This window comes from Hypomesus nipponensis, chromosome 17 (assembly GCF_054491055.1).
Source record: "Hypomesus nipponensis isolate SF chromosome 17, ASM5449105v1, whole genome shotgun sequence".
NCBI lineage: Eukaryota > Metazoa > Chordata > Actinopteri > Osmeriformes > Osmeridae > Hypomesus > Hypomesus nipponensis.
In genome coordinates this window covers 21470182-21476839 of record NC_140377.1, presented here as the reverse complement: position 1 = coordinate 21476839, position 6658 = coordinate 21470182, and positions in this window count along the sequence as shown.

Genomic DNA, 6658 nt, shown 5'->3' with positions numbered 1-6658 from the left:
TTACCACCGAGGTCACCATTTCTGACGGCCGTCAGAATGTGTGACCTACAAAAAAATATATTTTTTAAGAATGTTTGTTCCCACCGTAACTGCCTCCTAAAGGTATTACAATTTGAAATATCGTTTGGGGTAGTTATTTAATCGATTCATATTAATTTTGAGCCGTTGTTTTTGATTTAGAGTCGTCTTAGAGCCAATACCACACAGGTCACCATTTCTGACGGCCGTCAGAATGTGTGACCCACAAAAAAAAAGATGTTTTAAAAATGTGTGTTCCCACCATAACTGCTTCCTAAAGGTATTACAATTTCGAAAGATGGTTTGGGGTAGTTATTTAATCTATTTACATTCATCTTGAACCGTTGTTTCTGATTTAGAGTCGTCATAGAGCCATTACCACACAGGTCACCATTTCTGACGGCCGTCAGAATGTGTGACCCACAATAAAAGAAATAGTTTTAAGAATGTGTGCCCTCTGTAACTGCTTCCTGAAGGTAATAAAACTTTCAAAGATGGTTTGGGGTAGTGATTTCATCGATTCACACTCATCTTGAGCCGATGTTTTTGATTTAGAGTCGTCTTAGAGCCATTACCACACAGGTCACCATTTCTGACGGCCGTCAGAATGTGTGACCTACAAAAAAATATATGTTTTAAGAATGTTTTTTCCCTCTGTAACTGCTTCCCAAAGGTATTACAATTTTGAAAGATCGTCTGGGGTAGTTATTTAATCGAATCACATTAAACTTGAGCCGTTGTTTCTGATTTAGAGTCGTCATAGAGCCATTTCCACGCAGGTTACCATTTCTGACGGCCGTCAGAATGTGTGACCCACAATAAAAGAAATAGTTTTAAGACTGTGTGTTCCCACTGTAACTTCTTCCCAAAGGTATTAAAACTTTCAAAGATGGTTTGGGGTAGTTATTTCATCGATTCACACTCATCTTGAGCCGTTGTTTCTGATTTAGAGTCGTCATAGAGCCATTACCACATAGGTCACCATTTCTGACGGCCGTCAGAATGTGTGACCCACAATAAAAAAAACATGTTTTAAGAATGTGTGTTCCCACCGTAATTGCTTCCCAAAGGTATTAAAACTATGAAATATCCTTTGGGTATTTATTTAATCGATTCACATTAATCCCAAGCCATTTTTTCTTACTTAGAGTCAGCATAGAGCCATTACCACACAGGTCACCATTTCTGACGGCCGTCAGAATGTGTGACCTACAAAAATATATATGTTTTAAGAATGTGTGTTCCCACCGTAACTGCCTCCTAAAGGTATTACAATTTCGAAATATCCTTTGGGGTAGTTATTTAATCGATTCACATTAATCTGGAGCCGTTGTTTTTGATTTAGAGTCGTCTTAGAGCCATTACCACACAGGTCACCATTTCTGACGGCCGTCAGAATGTGTGACCTACAAAAAAATATATGCTTTAAGAATGTTTGTTCCCTCTGTAACTGCTTCCCAAAGGTATTACAATTTTGAAAGATCGTCTGGGGTAGTTATTTAATCGAATCACATTAAACTTGAGCCGTTGTTTCTGATTTAGAGTCGTCATAGAGCAATTTCCACGCAGGTCACCATTTCTGACGGCCGTCAGAATGTGTGACACACAATGTAAGAAAACGTTTTAAGAATGTGTGTCCCCACCGTAACTGCTTCCCAAAGGTATTAAAACTTATTACAATTTCGAAATATCCTTTGGGGTAGTTATTTAATCGATTCACATCAATCTGGAGCCGTTGTTTTTGATTTAGAGTCGTCATAGCCATTACCACACAGGTCACCATTTCTGACGGCCGTCAAAATGTGTGACCGACAATAAAATAAATAGTTTTAAGATTGTGTGTTCCCACTGTAACTGCTTCCCAAAGGTATTAAAACTTTCAAAGATGGTTTTGGGTAGTTATTTCATCGATTCACATTAATCTGGAGCCGTTGTTTCTGATTTAGAGTCGTCATAGAGCCATTTCCACGCAGGTCACCATTTCTGACGGCCGTCAGAATGTGTGACACACAATGAAAGAAAAAGTTTTAAGAATGTGTGTCCCCACCGTAACTGCTTCCAAAAGGTATTAAAACTTATTACAATTTCGAAATATCCTTTGGGGTAGTTATTTAATCGATTCACATTAATCTGGACCCGTTGTTTTTTATTTAGAGTCGTCATAGAGCCATTACCACACAGGTCACCATTTCTGACGGCCGTCAGAATGTGTGACCCACAAAAAAAAAGATGTTTTAAGAATGTGTGTTCCCACCGTAATTGCTTCCCAAAGGTATTGAAACTTTCAAAGATGGTTTGGGGTAGTTATTTCATCGATTCACATTAATCTGGAGCCGTTGTTTTTGATTTAGAGTCGTCTTAGAGCCATTACCACACAGGTCACCATTTCTGACGGCCGTCAGAATGTGTGACCTACAAAAAAATATAAGTTTTAAGAATATGTGCCCTCTGTAACTGCTTCCTAAAGGTAATAAAACTTTGAAATATCCTTTGGGTAGTTATTTAATCGATTCACATTAATCCCAAGCCATTTTTTCTTACTTAGAGTCAGCATTGAGCAATTACCACCGAGGTCACCATTTCTGACGGCCGTCAGAATGTGTGACCTACAAAAAAATATATTTTTTAAGAATGTGTGTTCCCACCATAACTGCCTCCTAAAGGTATTACAATTTGAAATATCGTTTGGGGTAGTTATTTAATCGATTCATATTAATTTTGAGCCGTTGTTTTTGATTTAGAGTCGTCTTAGAGCCAATACCACACAGGTCACCATTTCTGACGGGCGTCAGAATGTGTGACCCACAATAAAAGAAAAAATATGTTTTAAGAATGTGTGTCCCCACCGTAACTGCTTCCCAAAGGTATTAAAACTTTCAAAGATGGTTTGGGGTAGTTATTTCATCGAGTCACATTAATCTGGAGCCGTTGTTTTTGATTTAGAGTCGTCTTAGAGCCATTACTACACAGGTCACCATTTCTGACGGCCGTCAGAATGTGTGACCTACAAAAAAATATAAGTTTTAAGAATATGTGCCCTCTGTAACTGCTTCCTAAAGGTAATAAAACTTTGAAATATCCTTTGGGTAGTTATTTAATCGATTCACATTAATCCCAAGCCATTTTTTCTTACTTAGAGTCAGCATTGAGCCATTACCACCGAGGTCACCATTTCTGACGGCCGTCAGAATGTGTGACCTACAAAAAAATATATTTTTTAAGAATGTGTGTTCCCACCGTAACTGCCTCCTAAAGGTATTACAATTTCGAAATATCGTTTGGGGTAGTTATTTAATCGATTCATATTAATTTTGAGCCGTTGTTTTTGATTTAGAGTCGTCATAGAGCCATTACCATATAGGTCACCATTTCTGACGGCCGTCAGAATGTGTGACCCACAATAAAAGAAAAAATATGTTTTAAGAATGTGTGTCCCCACCGTAACTGCTTCCCAAAGGTATTAAAACTTTCAAAGATGGTTTGGGGTAGTTATTTCATCGAGTCACATTAATCTGGAGCCGTTGTTTTTGATTTAGAGTCGTCTTAGAGCCATTACCACACAGGTCACCATTTCTGACGGCCGTCAGAATGTGTGACCTACAAAAAAATATAAGTTTTAAGAATATGTGCCCTCTGTAACTGCTTCCTAAAGGTAATAAAACTTTGAAATATCCTTTGGGTAGTTATTTAATCGATTCACATTAATCCCAAGCCATTTTTTCTTACTTAGAGTCAGCATTGAGCCATTACCACCGAGGTCACCATTTCTGACGGCCGTCAGAATGTGTGACCCACAATAAAAAAAACATGTTTTAAGAATGTGTGTTCCCACCGTAATTGCTTCCCAAAGGTATTAAAACTATGAAATATCCTTTGGGTATTTATTTAATCGATTCACATTAATCCCAAGCCATTTTTTCTTACTTAGAGTCAGCATAGAGCCATTACCACACAGGTCACCATTTCTGACGGCCGTCAGAATGTGTGACCTACAAAAAAATATAAGTTTTAAGAATATGTGCCCTCTGTAACTGCTTCCTAAAGGTAATAAAACTTTGAAATATCCTTTGGGTAGTTATTTAATCGATTCACATTAATCCCAAGCCATTTTTTCTTACTTAGAGTCAGCATTGAGCCATTACCACCGAGGTCACCATTTCTGACGGCCGTCAGAATGTGTGACCTACAAAAAAATATATTTTTTAAGAATGTGTGTTCCCACCGTAACTGCCTCCTAAAGGTATTACAATTTCGAAATATCGTTTGGGGTAGTTATTTAATCGATTCATATTAATTTTGAGCCGTTGTTTTTGATTTAGAGTCGTCATAGAGCCATTACCATATAGGTCACCATTTCTGACGGCCGTCAGAATGTGTGACCCACAATAAAAGAAAAAATATGTTTTAAGAATGTGTGTCCCCACCGTAACTGCTTCCCAAAGGTATTAAAACTTTCAAAGATGGTTTGGGGTAGTTATTTCATCGAGTCACATTAATCTGGAGCCGTTGTTTTTGATTTAGAGTCGTCTTAGAGCCATTACCACACAGGTCACCATTTCTGACGGCCGTCAGAATGTGTGACCTACAAAAAAATATAAGTTTTAAGAATATGTGCCCTCTGTAACTGCTTCCTAAAGGTAATAAAACTTTGAAATATCCTTTGGGTAGTTATTTAATCGATTCACATTAATCCCAAGCCATTTTTTCTTACTTAGAGTCAGCATTGAGCCATTACCACCGAGGTCACCATTTCTGACGGCCGTCAGAATGTGTGACCCACAATAAAAAAAACATGTTTTAAGAATGTGTGTTCCCACCGTAATTGCTTCCCAAAGGTATTAAAACTATGAAATATCCTTTGGGTATTTATTTAATCGATTCACATTAATCCCAAGCCATTTTTTCTTACTTAGAGTCAGCATAGAGCCATTACCACACAGGTCACCATTTCTGACGGCCGTCAGAATGTGTGACCTACAAAAAAATATATGTTTTAAGAATGTGTGTTCCCACCGTAACTGCCTCCTAAAGGTATTACAATTTCGAAAGATCGTTTGGGGTAGTTATTTAATCGATTCATATTAATTTTGAGCCGTTGTTTTTGATTAAGAGTCGTCTTAGAGCCATTACCACACAGGTCACCATTTCTGACGGCCGTCAGAATGTGTGACCCACAAAAAAATATATGTTTTAAGAATGTGTGTCCCCACCGTAACTGCTTCCCAAAGGTATTACAACTCATTACAATTTCGAAATATCCTTTGGGGTAGTTATTTAATCGATTCACATTAATCTGGAGCCGTTGTTTTTGATTTAGAGTCGTCATAGAGCCATTACCACACAGGTCACCATTTCTGACGGCCGTCAGAATGTGTGACCCACAATAAAAGAAAAAATATGTTTTAAAAATGTGTGTTCCCACCATAACTGCTTCCTTAAGGTATTACAATTTCGAAAGATCGTTTGGGGTAGTTATTTAATCGGTTCATATTAATTTTGAGCCGTTGTTTTTGATTTAGAGTCGTCTTAGAGCCATTACCACACAGGTCACCATTTCTGACGGCCGTCAGAATGTGTGACCCACAATAAAAGAAAAAATATGTTTTAAGAATGTTTGTTCCCTCTGTAACTGCTTCCCAAAGGTATTAAAACTTTCAAAGATGGTTTGGGGTAGTTATTTCATCGATTCACACTAATCTGGAGCCGTTGTTTCTGATTTAGAGTCGTCATAGAGCCATTACCACACAGGTCACCATTTCTGACGGCCGTCAGAATGTGTGACCCACAATAAAAGAAATAGTTTTAAGAATGTGTGCCCTCTGTAACTGCTTCCTAAAGGTAATAAAACTTTCAAAGATGGTTTGGGGTAGTTATTTCATCGATTCACACTCATCTTGAGCCGATGTTTTTGATTTAGAGTCGTCTTAGAGCCATTACCACACAGGTCACCATTTCTGACGGCCGTCAGAATGTGTGACCTACAAAAAAATATATGTTTTAAGAATGTGTGTCCCCACCGTAACTGCTTCCCAAAGGTATTACAACTCATTACAATTTCGAAATATCCTTTGGGGTAGTTATTTAATCGATTCACATTAATCTGGAGCCGTTGTTTTTGATTTAGAGTCGTCATAGAGCCATTACCACACAGGTCACCATTTCTGACGGCCGTCAGAATGTGTGACCCACAATAAAAGAAAAAATATGTTTTAAAAATGTGTGTTCCCACCATAACTGCTTCCTTAAGGTATTACAATTTCGAAAGATCGTTTGGGGTAGTTATTTAATCGATTCATATTAATTTTGAGCCGTTGTTTTTGATTTAGAGTCGTCTTAGAGCCATTACCACACAGGTCACCATTTCTGACGGCCGTCAGAATGTGTGACCCACAATAAAAGAAAAAATATGTTTTAAGAATGTTTGTTCCCTCTGTAACTGCTTCCCAAAGGTATTAAAACTTTCAAAGATGGTTTGGGGTAGTTATTTCATCGATTCACACTAATCTGGAGCCGTTGTTTCTGATTTAGAGTCGTCATAGAGCCATTACCACACAGGTCACCATTTCTGACGGCCGTCAGAATGTGTGACCCACAATAAAAGAAATAGTTTTAAGAATGTGTGCCCTCTGTAACTGCTTCC